At 40.8% G+C, this 21143-nt stretch overlaps 1 protein-coding gene across 1 annotated transcript in view; it reads right to left on the reverse strand.

The window, feature by feature from the left end:
* Positions 1-16311, reverse strand: part of pirt (phosphoinositide interacting regulator of transient receptor potential channels) — a 35445-nt gene extending 19134 nt beyond the window's left edge. The window contains exon 1 of the mRNA XM_085158213.1: positions 15210-16311. The gene's annotated coding sequence lies outside the window, so the exon portion shown is untranslated. The remainder of the gene's footprint in view (positions 1-15209) is intronic.
* Positions 16312-21143: the final 4832 nt, after the last annotated feature.

The following is a 21143-nucleotide window of genomic DNA, read 5'->3' on the forward strand; positions in this document are numbered from 1 at the left end:
CTAATCAGAGAAAACAAACTGAACCAAGGCAGCTAAGCTGCTTGGGAGCATTGGATTGTGTTTTGTATATATATTAATTTTTCCCCATACCTAGGCCACCCAGCCAACCTTCAAAGAAAGCCCATTTCTGCCGCTTGTATCAGCGATCTCACCTTTAGTCACTGCTCAGAGCTCGTTACCATATGTAGGGACGTAGATCCATCGAAAAATAGACTGCTTCACTTTTGTGCTCAGCTCTCTCGGACTAATACAACATCTGTAACTCTGTCACTGAGAACTGTTTCAGTGGGAAGCCACCACCCGATGAAGCCAACAGAACCACATCATCTGCAAAAAGCAGAGATGAGATATTGAAGCCTCGGAGTGGAAGCCTGGCTACGCCTAGAAATTCTGTCCATAAAAATTATGAACAGAATTGATGACAAAGGCAGCCCTGAGTTCAACACCTACTGGGTTCAAGTCCGACTTTCCCCATATACCAGTGAAATTTCCTAAATGTTACTAATGCAATTGTGTTTACAGACAAAATGAGACGTTACCAAAAACATAACAGTCTTTGCAGAGGTCATAATTAGATCTTAGAAACCCAGCACATGACAGAACCCTCTATCTACTGAATCTATTGACAACCTGAACACCATTTCCTCTTAACTAGACGATGGTTTTAGCTACGAGCACAAAGCAGGAAAGCAAAGCAAGATGGATTCTACTTTACATGCATAAATTGGCATTTTCTACACTGATTTTGCAAAGTGTTTTCTCATAGGGGATGGTCTGACTGCTGGAATTTTCTCTCTTATATTTCAGGGTCTTTACCTTGCAATGTAAAGCACCTTGAGGTGGCAGTTGTTGTAAATTCGTGCTACATAAAATTGAATTTCATTGTTCACCCCCTGCCTTGGTTTAGCCACTTAGTCAGGATTTGGAAAAGATCATAGTTTGGGTTAAAACACGCCTCCTCACAGCAGCAGCTTGTTGACAGATGACGAGTTAGGAGATTTGGACTCACTAATTCCACAACCCATTGCACTGGGCCAGAGACACTAAGACAGTTGATCATATTTGCTTTTCATGTGTTATTCTATTCTATTGTGTACGCTATCTTATTCTTATTCTTATCATCTGATCCTATTCCAGTGTTTTTCTCATTTGTGCTATGTAACTTTGCACTGTCCACTTTCTGCTGTAACAAAACAAATTTCCCACGTGTGGGACTAATAAAGGTGATCTTATCTTATCTGAAACATCTTTGAATGACATGTCAGGAATAAGAATAGGCTGCATTCTCACCTGGTCTCTCATGAACGTCGCTGGATTTCAGTCGCAAGGCAAAGCAATCGCCACGACCATAATGCGGACTTTTACAATATGTAACTCGCGCAGACGAAAACTGTTGATATTACATAGCTTTATTTCCTTTTCCATTCTATATAGCTCTGTGTACTCTGGTTTAAATGGGTATAGTTGTACATCAAAGGCAAAAGGGATTCACAATCATTATCATAACACTGGATAAACCAGCAATTTTCTGGACTCTCCATAAAAACCACGATGTCATTAATGTAACAATGCCTACACATAACAAAGGAATCCTAGTGTAATTTTCTACTCTAGTATTTACAGTCATATATGTGTGTGTGTGTGTGTGTATATATATATACATACATACATATACATACATATATATACATACATACACATATATATATATATATATATATATATATACACACGTGTGTGTGTGTGTGTATATATACACGTACGTACATACATATGTATATATACACGTACATACATATGTATATATACACATACATACATACATACATACATATACACATACATACATATATACATATATATATACATATATACACATATATATACATATATACACATATATATACATATATACACATATATATATATATATACATACACACACACACATATACATATATATATATATATATATATATATACACACACACATATATATATATATACACACACACACACACACACACACATATATATATATATACAAATTTGCAAAAAAGCAGCATGTGCATCACAATAAACTATTTCCAGCAGTGCAATATGAGTCCTAAGCATCCCAGAAATGACACAGAAAGTCATAAAGTCAAACATAACTTTTAAAAACACCAGTATAGGCTCATAAGGCCCTGATGGTAAAAAAACTACATTTCCACGAAAATGACGTCACTTCCGGTTTCGGGCAGGTCATGGCGGACATGTGATAGTTCGCGCTGACGTCTATTCCAACTAGGAAGTGTTATGAACAGCTGATCGGATCGGCAAAGCGTGTTTCTGGAACATTATGTTTTTGTTGCTGCAAGTGCTTTTTATGCAGTTTTTGCAAAGCTATATGTGGAAGGAAACTGTGACCGAGGACAAGCTGATGGCATAAGATGTAAGTACAACTCCTCCGGTTTCATATGCAAAAAAAATTATTGCGCTAGCTCACGTGGTTGCAGAGCTACCTGGATTCAAAAGTAGTTGCGCAAAACGGAGCGTGCCCGCTCTGACCGGTTTTAAAGGGTTAATAAAACCTGCAGAGAAATAGTTACCAAATGACAAAGTTTATCAATTAACAGGCATTCCTAATAGCCTCTTTAAAAGAGAAGATGTGACCTGAAGATCTCAGGTCACTTTCAGCACTGATACTGAGAGTCTGCATGAATATGACGCTTCAGGTGAGAAATTAACAGGCCACTCTGGCTTTGCATATTACTGCGAGCCTCAGTGGGTGAAGCACACTGGCCAGAAGAATACACTCAAAGGGCGATTTTCACACTTAACATGAATAATTTGATATTTTCTAACACGTTATCTCAGAATGAGTCCATGGTGAGTCATGCATTCGAAAAAGGCACCGGAGGAAGGGCTTGCAGTGTTTTTGACAAAAAACAAATCATAGAAACTGTTAAAATTGCTGAAAATAAACCAAAATCTAGTCCTATGTTTGATGTTGGTCAGATTGATTTCAACATATTTGTTTGTTTGTACTCAGGAGGCCACTGGATGATAAAACTCTCCTTCTAAAAATAGCAGTGTCTACGTTTCAATTGAGACTTTTATCCAATTCAGAATCCATACAACTTTCATCAAAGAGCATCAGAAGTGTTGTTTGGAAGACCGGCACCTACACTCAACTGCCAAGCATAAAAGCTATGTTGTATGCACTTCCAGGGCAGCAACTATATAAAAGATTGTGTAGTGCACTTAAGATGAATAACCCTTTAATACAGGCTGTATGGTGGTCCCGCTAACATATACCGCATAAAAAGTGTTTAAGAAGGTTCAAGTATATATTAATCACATTCCTGCTGTTGAAAGGGCTTAAAACAGCCACACTCAAGACTCTCATGGAGGTCACAGTTTTGTTTGAATTGGGTTGAGACTTAGAAAAAAGGGTGTTTCACGACTTTGTCCTCAGTGATAGTGTGTCGTTAAGAAACTTTAATAAAAGGACAAAAGCCAGCTCCTCAGCAGTTGTAACTTTCCTGCACAAACGTTTATTGCCACAGAAGATAATGTTCAAGGGAATGATGTCTTTCTTTTCCCCTGCATTTTCACTCAGTATGTGAGGACGTGCATGCCAAACGTTATCACAGTATCATCAGAAAATTGCATTTTCACATAAAGTTTCCATTTGGAAACACATTTCAAATGCTAGTCCTTGCTACTGTTGGCCAGAGAGTGGAGCAGACACGGGCAAGAAAGGGGTTTGATCCCACTCTGGCTTCATTTCCTCTGTGTGTCCAGAGGAAAACTAAAAGATCTGAAACCACTTTGTACTTTAACGTTCAATTCAAATGTTATCTTATAACCTGCACGTGAATGTGACAAGATGTCTGTTTCTCTGTGTTAACCCCGTGACGGCCTGGCGACCTGTTCAGGGTCGACCATGCCCATCACCCTGTCTCAGCTGGGATATGTTTCAGCCCCCTGCAACCCTGAATTGGATAAGTGGGAGAAGATGAATGGAAGAATTAGCATGATACAACTATTTATAGCATAATAAGTGATGAAGACAATAGCAGCCAGAGTAGATGGAGCAGACAGATCATGGCCGTGTCCAAATTCATGGGCTGCTTCCTCCTGAGGCCGCATTTGTAGACCGATTACGTCACAGCGACGTGCCGAAGGCTGTCCAAATTCGTAGATTCCGACAAATGCAGCCGACAAATGCGTCCTCCTTTTCCCCGAATTTGAAGGATGGGTCGGGTGTGTCCTTCATGGCCTACCATATCCCAGAATTCATAGCGCGGCCCAGCCAAACTCCAGTTTCCAACAATGGCGGCCGCTACTAAGTTTTAAAATTACTCTTACTAATCTTTCTGGGTCACAAAATAAACGTTTAATATATTTTCAGGCGAGAATGTAGCTGTGTAAACATCAAATATCTGCTTCGACGTTTTCGGAGACGTCTGTTACCCACCAGCTCGATAGCTCGCCGGGAGCTCGAGGGTCACTGAAGCCGCCGAGAACGGCACAACTCCCGGCACATCATTTTCAGATCACCGCGGACTTTCGCTACTCGGGTTAAACGTAATATATAAGTCACTTAGACAACCTAAAAATGTTATTGTTGGGCTTTTTTCAGTGTTTTGTTTGTTCGTGAGTAAATTGGTTTGGCTGAGATTAAAGTTATTAGATTAGATAAAATAAAACTTTATTAATCCCCCGGGTGGGTTCCTCCGGGATTTTCACACAGCTGAATAAACGTCAAACAGAAAACCGATTAAACAGAAGTGTGAGACGGTCGAGAATTTACGCCAGTGTCCTGTTATATTTTAGATAGCAAGGAGCAGACGGCCGAGTTTATTAAACTCCACCGAGACAACGGTGACGCTAATCAGAAGGCTAGACCGTCCAATTTCCCCAGCCGTTTACTACCTTCTGAGGAGCCGGCCCACATAGACCGCGAAGGTCCTCATGAGGATGCAGCCCATGAATTTGGACACGACCAGAGAACAAGCACCATCCATGTCCAGTGCCATGAAGACAGAAACTGAGGACGGTGAGGATGGATCTGGACAGTAAGCTATTAATAGGTGTCAGCAGTGTCTGAAAGCATAAACATGAAGGTTTATGGTTGTTTTTCTTTTAAGGACCCTGTCGAGTTTTGTGGGTTTTCTCTGACATTTTATATAAGCTTAAAAAGATGTTCAATAACCCTGTTTCGGGTGGCCAGACCTCCACTGTTAAGGAGATTTTAAAGCCAAGGAAATTCTTGATTATATAAAAAATAAATGTGAAAAGGAGGAACAGTGATGCTACCTGGCTGTTTGTGTTTCTGTAATTAAAGGGCATGGCAGCCAGCAGGTGAACCTGTGCTGTGAATATCAAATGTTCAAGATGTCAAATAAAATCACATCAGGTTTTTGAGTGTGAATGCCCTTTTTGTGAATACCAAGGCTGTCCCTGAACTCATAAGGCTGTCTCGAGAGAAATGCAGGCAGCATGAAAAATATTATTCTTAGTATTTTACACAAAATGTGGAAAATGAACACACTCGAACGCAAGTAAAGTGAGAGGAAATGAGGGAAACTCCAGCTTATAAGAAAAGACTGAAGTCGCCGACCACTGTCTATTACAGGAAGTCATCCTCGCTTCGGAAGCAATAAAACCCTAATGATGTCAGCCCTGAAACTGAGTTGAAAGCATTCAGCAAAGGTTTCAAACCAAGTAAACCAATATACAGAAAGTTATGACTCTTGCTTCACAGGAGAGAGCCTGACATCTAATTTTCAGATATCAAGAGGGCTTGGCTTCGTGAACCTCGGGAAATAAGAGCAATCTATCCGGGGTCAAAGGGATAAAGGCGGTGCAGCTAGGCCACTACCCCTGCCTGTATTTATGGCTGAGATTTCACAATCAGTAATCCATAATGCAGAGGTTTCCACGGCAACCGAGCTGTAAAGCTGCATAGCGTTTGGTACAGTTTCTCCCGAAGCGCAGAGATCACAGGTCACAGCTTAGTCATGTCCCACCTTTGATGGAGAAACCCTCCAGTAGGTGCAGCTGAAGTTCCTTTTAAATGCTAATTCCCCTCTGAGCAGTGGGACCAATCAATGATATTGATCCACATGCCCATCAGGAGCATGGAGACAATCCTGCAGTCGTATAGATTAGTATTTTATGTCCCCTTTCCCCCCTTTTTTAGAACCCCAAGATTTTGTGTGGATGCTGAGCAGGCTAACCAAGGCTAATGTTCAATGATACTTTGATGGCCGAGGCCGTGCAGATGTTCGAGCTTAATCAAGATAAATGGGAGCATTCTGTTGTGTGCTGAGAAGTCGATATGGCCATCCCGCTGAGTTACCTGGAGAAAGTCCCCGTGGAGCTCTAAGGCCTCTCAGACTTTAGATTAGTCGGTGGAAACAGTTCAGGACTCTGAAAATAAGCAGCAATTAGCAAGTTTCCCTCCTCACTGCTTGGATTCTGCTATTTCAGCTTCAAGAGACATTTACTGTAGCTCAGTAATTAGAAAATGATTCAACACAGTATACGCCAATATAAACTTAGAAATGTGCACCTACAGGCTTGAATGCCTTTTACAAAAATGTGAATTTTACTTGCAATACAAACCATGCTTCATATTTTTCATCTGTGCATATTAGTCTATTTTTTTTGGCACAGTAGATTGGTAAGTAGTTAAATAAACATCCACTACTGTGTGTTTACCAACAAAACATTTGAATGATCTTTCCTTCATGTACCATCAAAGACAGTCAGTAAGAGACATCGTATATCACAATTACATCCTGGGAACTGTAACAAGCTTGGAGACCATCTCAATCTGGCGTCTCAGATCTTAATCCAGGACCGGGACTTCCCTCGTCAGCTTTAAACCAAGGCTGCTGAGTTAGAGTGTGTCCATCTGTGGGTTTGAGAGTCTCGCAGCAGTGATTCACAACAGTGACTCATAATGGTGCCTGCTGGTAGGAAAGCATGAGATGGGAAGTGCAGGTGATAACTGGCTTGCCTGGTCTGAACATAGCAGACACTGGTCGTTTGAAACCAAGAAATAAGAGTGAGGATGAGTCAGAGATAGACACTGAGCTTGGAAAAAATAAAATTCCACAAAGATACTCTTTTCTGGGTATTAAAGTTCTTTTCTCAAGGTAAAGGTTCACCTCACATAATGCACTTAAAATTATATTCTGTGATGTAAAATCATTCTTTGTTGGTGTGACCATGAGTTGCATCTACTGGCAATATCTCACAAGCAATCAGCATGACGGGCGGCTCTGGCTTTTTGCGTCTGTATGAGGCAATTTCATTAATTACGGTGGAGATGGCACGGGGTTAGATGAAGTCAGACCACTCGTTCTCCTCGGTCCATTATGGCGTCAGTTTGAGGAGAGCATGATTATTTTTGCATTTCTTGTTATGCGGGATAACGTTCGGACTAAAGAAAAATAAATTCATAGTGAGGAGGAAATGAGTCACTTTGAGTCGTGCACATGATCACAATCGCAGCCAACACTGACTCAGAATGAGTTTAACTCTTTACTTACAGAATATGTTTGTAAAATCTTTATTATATTATCCCCTTTAATAATAAATATGGATGGATACACTGTAATAACATTGGAATGGTTGGTGATATTAAAGTCCTGTTTGTGGCACATTAGTATATGTGAGGGGGGCAAACTCCTCAAGATGGGTGGTGACCATGGTGGCCATTGAGAAGTCGGCCATCTTGGATACAACTTTTGTTTTTTTCAATAGGAAGAGGGCCATGTGACACATCAAACTTATTGGTAATGTCACAAGAAAAACAATGGTGTGCTTGGTTTCAACGTAACTTTATTCTTTCATGAGTTATTTACAAGTTTCTCTGTGTTCACAGCCATTGACATGTCGAAGAGGTTAACACGTGAGGAGCAGATCGAAATTGTGTTGATTTCTGGTGAACACAGTAACCGGGTCATTGCAGCAGATTTCAAAGCAAGACACCCTACGAGACCACCCATCTCCCATGCTACAGTTAGCAAACTGCTTGCTAAGTTTCGTGAAACTGGTTCAGTGTTGGATTTGCCAAAATGTGGACGCAAGAAAACTGTCACTAATGAAGAAACATCAGTGGCTGTGCTAGCTTCATTCAGCAAGAGCCCACAGCGTAGCGCTCGCCGCATGTCACTGGAGAGTGGCATTAGTCGAACATCCCTTCAGCGGATATTAGCTACTCACAAATGGCACCCTTACAAACTCCAGCTACTGCAGCATCTCAACGAGGATGACCCAGATCGGCGCACAGAATTTGCAGAATGGGCAAAACAAAAACTGGAACAGGACCCTCAGTTCACGCAGAAGATTTTGTTCAGTGATGAGGCAAACTTTTATGTGAATGGTGAAGTTAACAAACAAAACCACCGCTATTGGTCTGACACTAACCCACATTGGATGGATCCCTCCAAGACTGTTGGAACAACAAAAGTGATGGTTTGGTGTGGTATATGGGGTACAACGATAGTGGGTCCATTCTTCATCAATGGAAACCTCAAGGCCACTGGATATTTGAAATTGCTACATGATGATGTGTTTCCCTCTTTATGCACTGAAGCTGGCACGTTCCCTGAGTTTTTCCAGCAAGATGGTGCACCACCACATTATGGGTGCCAGGTCCGAGCATTCCTAGATGAACAGTTTCCTGGAAAGTGGATTGGTCGTTGTGGGCCAGTTGAATGGCCCCCAAGGTCTCCCGATCTGACCCCCTTAGACTTTTATCTTTGGGGTCATCTGAAGGCAATTGTCTATGGTGTGAAGATACGAGATGTGCAGCACCTGAAACGGATACTGGATGCCTGTGCTGGGATTTCTCCTACGGTGTTGCTATCAGTGTGTGAAGAGTGGGAGAAGAGGGTTGCATTGACAATACAACACAATGGGCAGCACATTGAACACATTTTCTAAGTGGTCAGAAACAGAAATAACTCATGAAAGAATAAATTTATGTTGAAACCAAGCACACCATTGTTTTTCTTGTGACATTACCAATAAGTTTGATGTGTCACATGGTCCTCTTCCTATTGAAAAAAACAAAAGTTGTATCCAAGATGGCCGACTTCTAAATGGCCACCATGGTCACCACCCATCTTGAGGAGTTTGCCCCCTCACATATACTAATGTGCCACAAACAGGACTTTAATATCACCAACCATTCCCATGTTATTACGATGTTTCCATATAAATGGCCCACCCTGTAGAACAGAACAAGATACAAAGCATGAAAACATGTTAAAAACACAACAACCTTAATAAACACAGAGTAGTTCTGACCTGGAAGCAGGCCTCATATGTCATCACTTAACAACCAAATAGTGAAAAGGGTTGATTCATGTATGCAGTACATGTTTGCAGCTATTGCAGAAGTGTCATAAACTTGCATGCTTAGCACTGGTCAACAGTGGCGACATCTCTGGCTGCAAAAAGAAGCCCATTTGTATAGAATTCTCCTAGAAAATGATCAATGACTTCAGTAAACACCTTACCTGTGACTCAGTATCTGGGATTGTGTATTACATTTATTAAATTATGGTACCATTACCACAAACAATTACATCCAAGCAAAGTAAACCATGATATAGACCTACTTTCTGTAGGACTGAGCCGTATCCACTGGCTTCTCAGGTCAGGTATGGTCTTAAAACAAACACCAACCTGGTGATGTCATAGTGGCTCTTTTTTCATCTTTTATTTACAGTCTGAGGGTGGCAAACACAGCCGAACAAGGGAATGCAAATGTTGCCTTTGTTGCACTTATATATTGTTTTCTTACATCATGTGATGTCATCATCTTGTATTTTTCAATACCTTTGAATTGACCCAAAAATGTCTTTGTTAGTACCAAATAACTATCCTGGTCTGTCTGTTTTTATGCAAACCCTTTCTTTTCACAATAAAGACATGAATCTATAAAATGTTATTTCAGAAGGATCGCACGTTTCCCGAGACAGATGGCTGCTGTGGGTTTTAGGAAGTCTTAATCAGATCAACTGCTGTCTGACTGAGCTACATTTAGTGCTCCGATAAATTTATGAACACATGATAAATCTGGACGCGCATCAAAGTGTGCGGCAGATCTCAGCGTTGTTGAAGAGATTATGACAACACAGTCAACGTGTTTGCCGACCACTGTGGCCAGGAGTCGCTCCATTAGACGTTTGGTTGATGCAATTTATTGATGAAATTTCTGTCGGATGATGAAAGTCTCACGTCGACCATGCTGTTTGAGCTTTAAAGATTTCATTCAGCGCTTATCCGACAAACAAACGGAGGAACACTTACTGCCTCGGATTACATCGATACAATTGATTTTTTCCCTTCATTTTCATCTCTCTATTGAGACAGCCATTGATTTTGGGTTTTTTTACTCACTTCATTTCAGAAAAGGAACAGGATTATAATTACAGCAGCTCGTCTGTGTCTGAAGACTCAAAACGATTGTTTGGCTGAACAAGTTTATTATGCGGTTACACTCTCAGACTGTACACATCTGATTGTATCTGTCAACTGCTTTCTGCACGTTCACACTTGTGTTTTGTAATTGACTCAAACATTGTCAGTAGAAAAAGATTCTTGGCAGACTTTACTTTTTTACACTTGAAAGACAATCGTTTTGAATAATTCATGAGTGTACTGTTTTTCTCCTGAATCTGTTGCAGCTTGCTCCGAACTGTCACGCCACATTTTAATTGTTCTGAAGCCTCCCCAGACTTATAGAGAGAACACAAAGAGGTTTGACCTTAACGGGGCGATCTTTTTACCATTTACCATCAAAACATCTGAATTTTTTCTAAAGCATTTTTCTCGTAGGGGTTTGCAGGACAGCTGAAAATTCACATCACACCAATTCCCACAAGAGGCTCCTCTTCTCTTTTACTGCAGTACATACCAGTTAAGGTCAACAGTCTTTTATCAGGCAACCCATAAATCCAGTGAGAGGCATGTATTTAAGAATTTCTTACACTCAAATCAATACATGCGATTGTGAATGATTCTCCCAAAGCCAGAAGCCACAGAGCGAGGACTCAAAAATGTGATATCATCAGGTATACAGCCGGGAGCTGCTCCACAGAAAGTGAATTAAAAAAGATAGCAGAGTTGAATGGTGGAGCTCGCAGTGTTATTTTCTGGTAATGTATCTGACAAGTCAACAAAAAAGTAACAGGAAATAAAACTTGTAAAACAAAACACAGCAGCAGTGGGGTTTACAAAGTCTTTCATTTGTTTCCCACTCTGTAGTTTCAAGATTTATGCTTTACATGTGGAACCACTGCCAAATATTTTTGATACAATCTTACAATATAGCATTAAAATAGAGGTGACAGTCGGGATAGTAACGATCTTATCTCTTTGATCTCAGCTCTTTACAGCTCCTCATAATCCAGAGAATAAATACTGAAGCCTGACTGATATATCTGCAGCTGATACTGACCAACAGATACTATCTGATACACACCAGTATGAACATGTAACATACTGCAGAAAAGATGACTGTAGACTGTAGTTTTATCGCCTAGTTTTCCAGCAGAGATGCATCAACTCCACTAATGACAATATTCTAACCACAGTCTGCAGCACGTGAAGCAGATTAGCATCTAAACTCAGCAGGAGGTTCAGATTCAAGCAGTGTCTTTGTGCTAAAATGCTAAAAGGTTTGTGAGAAAATATTGCTGCAAAAAAAGGTTTTCTGTTTTCAATGAAACTGAATAAGTGCATTCACACCAACAAGCAACGCAGCATGCAGCACATCACGAGCAGAGATGGGCAGTAATCTGATTACGTTTTTCAAGTAACGAGTAAAGTAAGGGATTACTATTGCAAATAAGTAACTAGATCACTGTTACTTTCCTGTAAGCATGCTCCATTACTGCGTTACTAAACCGCGGTGATTTTGTTTGTGAGCGTCTCATGACAATGACTTTTGAGTGTGCGACGTCCGTGGCAGCAACAGACGTGTGCAGATCAACAATGGATGGTATGGAGTGCAGGAGAGAGGACGACCATGAAGCGTGTAAAGTAGGGATGCACCGATACCGGTATTGGTATCGGGTATCGGGGCCGATACTGTAAAATGTGTGTGTACTCATACTCGTAAAAGTTAACCGATACCATGAACCGATACCAACTTATTTCATTAATCAGAGGGTGGCTTGTCATTTCTGTTGTAGTTTTTTAGATTGGCCACTAGGGGGACATCCCGTGCTAAACAGGCACAGGGTTAGGCGAGTGAGACTGGCGGCTCCAGATAAAAAAGAGAAACTGGAGGCTGCTGTAGCTAGGCTAAACAACATGTCAGCAGTGTGGACCGGAACAGCCAACTTTAACTCAGGTTTTAGAAAAGCGATGAAAAATGTTAAGAGAAAATCCACGGGCAGTGTGTGTGTGTGTGTGTGTGGTAGAAGTATCGGTTTTTGTACTCAGTATCGGCAAGTACTCAGATCCAAGTATCGGTATCGTATCGGTTTGAAAAAATTGGTATCGTTGCATCCCTAGTTTAAAGTTTGGACGTTACTTTTTTTAAATTTAATTTAATTTAATTTCTTTAAATTTGATTCTGTAAAAAGTGACAAAAACATTAGTGTTCGTTGTACACTCTGCGTGGGAAGAAAACTTCTTTCTACAGCGAAAAATTAAACTTCCAATCTGAGTGAGCACTGACCACGCTGCCACAGAATTGTGACATTCACAGAGTGACCGCTGGGGCACCAGGCAAAACTCCTGCTAAACAGGTGACAATAGATTTATGAGCTGCTGAATCTTTAATTTTATTATTTTTCTGCTGTGTTTTACTTGCTTCTATTTGAAAGAGTGAGTGTAAACACAAAACATTATTTTATTTTATATTCTAAGTCGCAGTCAGTCAGCGTTTCAGGCTTTCTGCACAAAGATCCTGTCCAGTGTTGCCAACTCATCAGTAAGAAAAATCGCTATTGGCTGTCCTAAAAATCACTAGAAGTCGCTAAATGACATCATAGCCTAATTTGCATAATTAGTCATGCTAATGTAATTGTAACCTACGTTGTTGGAGAGAGAAATAACATCGTGGAAGAGACAAAGTGAGTGTGCTGTCCTCGCCCTGAGTCTCTTAGTTTCACCAGCTAGACAGTGAGATAACGATGCTCCAATAACCAGACTTATTTTCCTTTTTGCGCTGATTTATTGAAGAATGGCCTCTGACCATTGCCTTCTCTTTGACCATCGTAAAACTGAAAGTACAAAATACTGTATTAGCGAACTAACATTGTAAACTAGCTTGTTACACTCTTACTGCAAGCTAACAAGATAAAACTTTCAAATTCAAATTATCGTACCATTTTTACACAAAACATAAGATAATAATTATTTTATTGTCACTCATACTTACAGACATATCTTGTCCAAGGCAACAACATTTTAAGGTCTGTATCAGCTTAGAACGATAACATTTCGGCATCACTTTCCGCCATCTTTGATTTCTTCTTCACGTTCTCATTTTTTCCTTCCCAAAGTAACCAAACCCATATTACAAAGCAGCCACTAGAGGGAGCACTAGGACAGTTTACAACTGTAATATCCAGTTTAAGTTATAAAAGGCAGAACAGTGAGTAAAAAAGGTCCTAAATGCATTTAGAATTTATTTAGAACTACAAATTAAATTTCTTTTTCTTTCTTTTTCACGTCAAAAAGTCGTCATAAATAAGTCTCTAACTACAATTTGTCACTAAAAATGGTAAATGGCCTGTATTTGTATAGCGCTTTACTAGTCCCTAAGGACCCCAAAGCACTTTACACTACATTCAGTCATCCACACATTCACACACAGGTGATGGCAGCTACATTGTAGCCACAGCCACCCTGGGGCGCACTGACAGAGGCGAGGCTGCCGGACACTGGCACCACCGGGCCCTCTGACCACCACCAGTAGGCAACGGGTGAAGTGTCTTGCCCAAGGACACAACGACCGAGACTGTCCAAGCCGGGGCTCGAACCGGCAACCTTCTGATTATAAGATGAACTGCCAACTCTTGAGCCACGATCGCCCCACGTCGCTAGTCGCTTTTTAGAAAAAAAAGTAGCTAAGGGGGTCTTAGCGACTTATAAATATAGCGACAAAGTTGCTAAGTTGGCCACACTGATCCTGTCATGTGGAAAATTTCTACATGCTTTTGTGGCTTTGTAACATTTGGGGATTTTATGTCATTCAATGCAACCTGAACAGCCACAGAAAATGACAAAACTTAGGAATTTGGGGATTATTATTAATATTTACTGTCTGTTACTTTTATTTTACCATCTCAGCAAAAGATTCAGAAGTAAACCCACAATTCAATTATAATAATAACAATAATAATAATGATAATCTTTAAAGTGTCTGAATCCTTGAGGCACTAAAATTAACTGATCAAATAAGAACATACACACCTATCACGGACCCTCATCTCGTATTTCTTCTTTTAAGCTGAAAGCATCAAACATCACCGAGAGCAACACATAAGCTCCACGTAGCTCTGGTTACCAAGAAGCAAGGACACCCTTTTCTAGACTTTAGGTAGTGTGTGTGCAGTGCTGGGTGAAATTAGCACTCTCTGATTTGGCAAATCACAGGAGGGAAACAATATTAATTAGGTTAGCAGTTAGCCTGGTTTTCACATCCCTGGAATCAAATGCAGCACTTTTCATCTGGCAATTCATGCAGTCTGGCTGTGCCCCTTTCTGAAATGCCTCTACACCCATACGCTGGATTTTTTGTGCCACATAACCTCGTTTTCGGGTCCCAAATTTCAGATGACCCCCGCAGAGTTGTCGAGTTATTGGGTAATTTTCACAAATTCTATTTTCAGATCTCAGCCATATTAGCATAATAAGCTGAACCGCGTGGCTTTGAGCCATAAAATGAGAAACCTCCGTTTTAGCTCCATTACAAAGCAAGTAACTGAGCATTATTTTAAAATGTAAAGCAGGGCTCAGATGAGTCAGTCTAAAAACTGGAAGCACAGACAATATAAAAGATGGATGTAGCCACCCTGATGTCACCCACTGGCTTTTAGCCAGAAGTCACCTTCTACTGATTAAAATGAGCAAACCTGGTTAACAAGGATTCACAAACTTTGCACATTGAGTGCACAGAGACACGTATCAGCTAAATGGTGCTAAGTAGCATGCTATTAATATGCTAAAACTTCACTTACCAAAACCGAAGCACAAATTTGTTGAATGCTCTGCATCTCTGTTTGTCAGACGCTTCCATTGAAACACACCAATAGCACAAACATGCTTGAGAGGTCTAATTAGCAGAGGGGAGCAAACAGCTTTCAGCTACAGCTGGCTGATCAACAAACCTGCCAGTCAAGCGCTCCAATCAAGTTTAAGCCTTAGAAAAATCCAGAAGAAGGGCGAGGTATTAAAAAACCCATTGTGCGCTCTTTTTAAAGAGGGAAAAATGTTTACAGATACCAAAACTAACCACACTAACTGTGCTAGGTAACAACTCTGCATATGTAACTTTGGGCTCCAGAAGGAACCAAGTCTGCAGCCGATCACAATGGCAATGCCCATCGTTTGTATAAAGCGTGTGGTGATGACAAAAACGATCATTTCTTTTGGTTTTTATTTTCCCTTTCATTCTCAGTCACGTTTAGGCTCTCACAACGTGTTTGTTATGGTTGGTATGAGATTGTCTTTCACACCAGTAACCCTTTTCAGTGAAAAATGATGAGTTACAGTTATGGCCTGCTGCTCAAGGACATAGTGAGACACCAGCAGCCTCGACCGGCTGGCATTGTTTGACACTCCTCAGAACAGTGGTACCAGTCCTGTTTGCATTTCTTTTACATGCCTACATATGTTGCCTGTATGTAGCTTTTCAGTCATCAAACAGCCTGCAGGCTGAGCTTTCACCATTTTATCTAAAACATGCTGGATGTGTGGGTAGGTGTATTGTTACAGGCACAGATAAGGTGATGAAAAACAGTCCAGGAAGGCTAGATTGGCTAATGGCTGCATGCATAATCTATGAGCAGGTATCTAACGAGCTCGTCAGATTTATACGTGAAATTTAAGGCTCAAGCAGAATGCAACATTGGTATTGTTCGTGTCAATGGCTGTAAGGTGCTATCTCAAACTCTGAGTTAAAGTAGGCTGCACCAGATCACAGTGCTCAAACACAGGGTGCTGCTTTTCCTCCAGGCTTAAGGAAATAAATCAGAGCTCTGTAGGTTTCTCTACAGTAGAAATCAAGGTCATACACTGTTTTTTAAATCTAGGACAGTTCGCCTCATGAGACAAGCTGCTCATCTACCTCATATTACTGGGGTGGCACCATGCAAGTCCACCAAATCAGCAGCACAAGTACAAATGTCACTGCACAGCTGGACAGGTTTTGCAACGCCCACAACAAGGTGATATAAATATTATTACCTGTTCTCATGTAAATCCTGGCATATCTGAGGACCCAGAGATCCATTGGAGGATCCGGGCTCGGGGTTGTGTCCACTGCTGTTAACTGATGAATTTGGTACATGATCTCTTGGACAAGCCACCTACTATAGAAGCATGTGACAGCTGAGAAAGCTGCAGACCATTTTTCTTTCTTTTGTGTGCTGACTTTGTGCCCCTCCTGTTAATTCCTCTGAGACGCTTCAGCCTAGTTGCCCAGATTAAAGCTGGGCAGACACTGTGCGATTGTTTTCAGTCGCGCGATTCAGCTCCTGCTCAAACTGTACGATTGACTCGCAGAGGTTAGAAGTTCGTAGGTGACGATGCAGGTCTCGCACTATACGACTCGATGCTCTGATGCGACCTGAGTGCTCACACTGTGCGTCCATAAAAATGAAGGTTATAACAGAAAATCTCCCTCTCTGTCTTTCACTCACACAGACACACACACCACCACCATCAACTTTGCTAAATTGCAAATGAAAAACACTAATCAGGCAGCTGTGATTGAGCAGCAACGTCCATCCAACTATTTTCACGGTTGTTGTGGTCGTGATGATTTTGTGAGGCCACATCGAAAAGGCTCGGATGAGCTTTCCAAAGTTCTACAAGTGCCTCCATCGCTTGTGTCCAGACCACACGCTGCACTGCCGTGCTACTCCCAGTGTTGCCAACTTAGCGACTTTGTCGCTATATTTAGCGAGTTTTCAGACCCCCTAGCGACTTTTTTTCAAAAAAAAAATCGCTAAATAAAGACGTGAAAGCGCATATCGCTTTTACTCTCAACAAGCAGCGGGTGCTGTAACGCAGTCAGTTCTTCTTTTACTCTTATGCTGTTTTGTGGATCACAAGGTTTAAAACACACACAAAGTAACTCCACCAGAGTGCCTATTTCGGGTCACTTTTGCCGGTCCAAGCCCGGATTAAGGAGCAGGGTTGGAATTGTGACATTAAAAAAAACAATAATTGCTAAAAGAAATTTAATTTGTAGTTCTAAATAAACTCTAAATGCGTTTAGGACGTTTTTTACTCACTTTATGTCTCGTCCACGATGTTATTTCTCTCTCCAACAGCGTAGGTTACAATTACATTAGCATGACCAATTATGCAAATTAGGTGATGACGTCATTTAGCGACTTCTAGCGAGTTTTAGGACAGCCAATAGCGATTTTCCTTACAGAGGAGTTGGCAACACTGGCTACTCTGTCTTTTTCACCGACATTTATGTGTTTGCGCGTGCGCAATGTGACAAGCTGTGGTGACACCCTCACGACGGTGAGCTTTCCAAAGTTCTACAAGTGCCTCACGACGGTGAAGGTGTCACGGCCCGATTTTGGCCTTCATCGTGCGTCGTGCATCGTGTAGTATAGGTGGGGTAACGAGAAGCGATTAACACCTCACGACCAGCTCCCGATCATCAATCGCTTGGTCGGACCACGTGATGCACGACGATGCACGACGCACGATGAAGGCCAAAATCGGGCCGATCGCCAAAACGGTCGCACGACTGAATTATCGGCTCAAAATGGGCCAAAAATCGCACAGCCTAAGACTCTGTCTGCATGTTTCAGCTTGCATGCAACCTGGCGTCAAATGAATCTAAATATGTTAAAGTTTTAGACAGAGGAGGTGTTTTTAAACCATTCACTAAGTCTACTGCATCATAGTCTCTTAAGCGACAAACAACAACCAACAGAGTTTATTAAAAGATAAACCTGCACAGTGAACACGCGATAAACCTCTTTGTAAACAAGTGATGGTCTCTGCTGGTGGTTCCCTCTGTCAGACGCTTCCCAGCAGGTTACAGTCAGATTAGCAGCATCTCATTGACGGCTTGTGAACATCCTCGTTTCATCATGTTCACACAGTGGGAAGCTTCACATCCCACCTCAGCCCCATCCTCGCGCAAAGTGAAGAGGGGGTGTCACGTGCTACGGTGTAGCTGGCAGAAACCACACTCAGACCGGCACAAGTAACACTTATCAGTGTAACCTATCACACGTTAGGTTTAAATTACATGTGCTGAGGACTTTGTTCTTTTCCTTCACTACGCCATTCACGGGTACAGGTCTGGTGATCGTTCAGGTGATGGAGCACTCACACTCACTCCGCTTCTTGATCAAATAGCCCTTACATAGCCTCGAGGTTAATTTTGGCTAAGGCTCAAGCTAAACCTTGAGCCTTAGCCAAATATAAAAGTGAAGCTTAGGATTTCTTGAATGGCCACTTAGGATAGGTGTAGTTTGTCAAGGTGAAGGGATCCGAAAAGTGAAGCAAGCATAGGTATTTTTAAATATCTCAACCTTGTGAATTTTGTTAAGGCTTAAAGTTAGAACAGTTGACTGGCAGGTTTGTTGATCAGCCAGCTGTAGCTGAGCGCTGTTTGCTAGGCTTCCTAATGCTAATTGGACCTCTTATGGATGTTTGTGCTGTTGGTGCCTTTTGGAGCGTTTTAATGGAAGTAAGTGAAAACAATAAACATCTCTTGCTGAGAGATACAGAGGGTCTTTGTCCTTTGAGTTTTGGTGAGAAACTTCTGGTATTTTCTCGTATATTATGGTTGTTATTAGCATGTTACTTAGCACCAGTTAGAACCCAGAGAGTTCATGGATGCAGCTTGCTAGCTTTCACACCAGGTTCTGGACTAAACATGGTGAAGGAATCACTTCTCTCTCCAAAAAAAAAGCAACAGGGAGGTTTCCAAAAGGTTAACACACACTTCAAAATGTGGATTGGAGAATAGGTGTCACGTTAGCTATGGCTATTATTAATATATCATACAGTTAGTATCAGTGTTGGTCAAGTTACTTGAAAAAAGTAATCAGTAACTAATTACTTAATACCTTCCCAAAAAAGTAATCCCGTTACTACACTTATTACTTATTTTCAAAAGTAATTAATTACTTAGTTACTAAGTTACTTTTTAAAAACACGATTTACAACCTGAATAGGTGATAAAGTGATAGATCTTTCAGCCCAATTCTACTTTTTCTACATAATCCATCATACAAAATGTAATCAAATGGAAAAGTCTCTTTTTAAAACTTGTTTTATTAGTTTTAATCTTTTAACTTTATGCATCAAGCAAAGATTTAATTATCTGCAACATTCTCTGACTGGAAGAAATTAGTTTAACATTTAAACCTATTTTCTGCACATTCCAGCACATAAAATATTTTTTTTTGTGTGTTTACACTCAGTCTTTCAAATAGATGCAAGTAAAACACAGCAGAAAATAAATAAAGTCAAAGACTAGCGGTCCTGTTGCTCTATTTTCACCTGTAAAGCAGGAGTGGGGTAGGCGGAGGTTTACCCTGGTGCAGGTGTGCCGCAGCGGTCAGTGGAAGAATCCGCGAGTTTCTCTGTGAGTTTCCCATTACGTCGTAGCTACTCGGTGCTTGTTTGGAAGTTTAGGGGTTTTTTCGCTGTAAAAAGAAGTTTTCTTCCCACGCACAACGGACACTAATGTTTTTGTCACTTTTTATGGAATCAAACTCAAAGTAAGGTCAGTACTTCCACGCTTTAAACGCTGCACGCTCATACTCTCTCTGCACTCGATATATGATCCATTGTTGATCTGCACACAGCTGTTGTCACGAACGTCGCACTCGCTTACGTCACTGTCATGAGACATTCTCGCAGAAAAATCACGATTTTAGTAACGCAGTAACGCAGCGTTCCTACGGGAAAGTAACGGTAATCTAATTACATTTTTGCAATAGTAATCCCAAACTTTACTCGTTACTTGAAAAAAGTAATACAGCACAAGTAACGCGTTACTGCCCATCTCTGGTTGGTATAGCTGTATTTAAAGCATGTTTAATGCTTTGAAGAAAGCACTGAAGTCTTTTTTTTAAATAGTTGGTTGATATTTCCATTCTTCAGTTTTTTTTTAGCTTTAATTTACTAAAATTACAAGTAAATTAAAAAAAGAAAAAAAAGAACTTTTTTTGGTGTGTATTTCTTGCTAAATGGGTAAAACCCATTGGGTAAATTACCTAATATGGTCAAACACTGCTGCAGTGCAAATAATCAGGTATAACATATATAGGGTGTTATAATGTCATTTTATATAATCTATATTTTATATAATACAATGATATACCACCCATAAAAAATGTCACAATACTAGTAAATGGGTTTAAAACTACAATATTAATTTTAATAAATTCATTAATCTTTGATTATATAAACAGTAATATGGGTTTTCATGTTTAACTTAAAAATATCCAGATAATGTTATTACAATATACTAAATACCATACACAGTAATTTACAGTTTGGCCTCTTGTAGATAGAAAAACTCTGTTTCAGTCCAGGTACAACTTCACAGCGAAGCAGAATGAAACCGTTACCTGTTTCAGGAACCTGTTGTTACCCGAGTCGATACTTGCAGCCCATTCAGGTTGAACAAGCAGTTTCACTTCTCCAGGATGGTGCATTCATGGGTGCCATTGCAAGAAAGTTTGCTGTGTCTCACAGCACAGTATTAAGAGGTTCCAGGAGACAGGCTGTTACACATGGAGAGCTGCAAAAGCTTGTAGAAGGGCATGAATCACACCGCAGAACCAATATCTGCTGCTTAGTGTGAGGAGCTGCAAAACTCTAACAAAATGCATACAGACCAAATTGTCAGAAGCAGACTCCATGCCATCACCAAACACCCTTTAGCGGGACCTGTGTTCACA

Source organism: Neolamprologus multifasciatus, chromosome 4 (genome assembly GCF_963576455.1).
Source record: "Neolamprologus multifasciatus chromosome 4, fNeoMul1.2, whole genome shotgun sequence".
Taxonomy (NCBI): Eukaryota; Metazoa; Chordata; class Actinopteri; order Cichliformes; family Cichlidae; genus Neolamprologus; species Neolamprologus multifasciatus.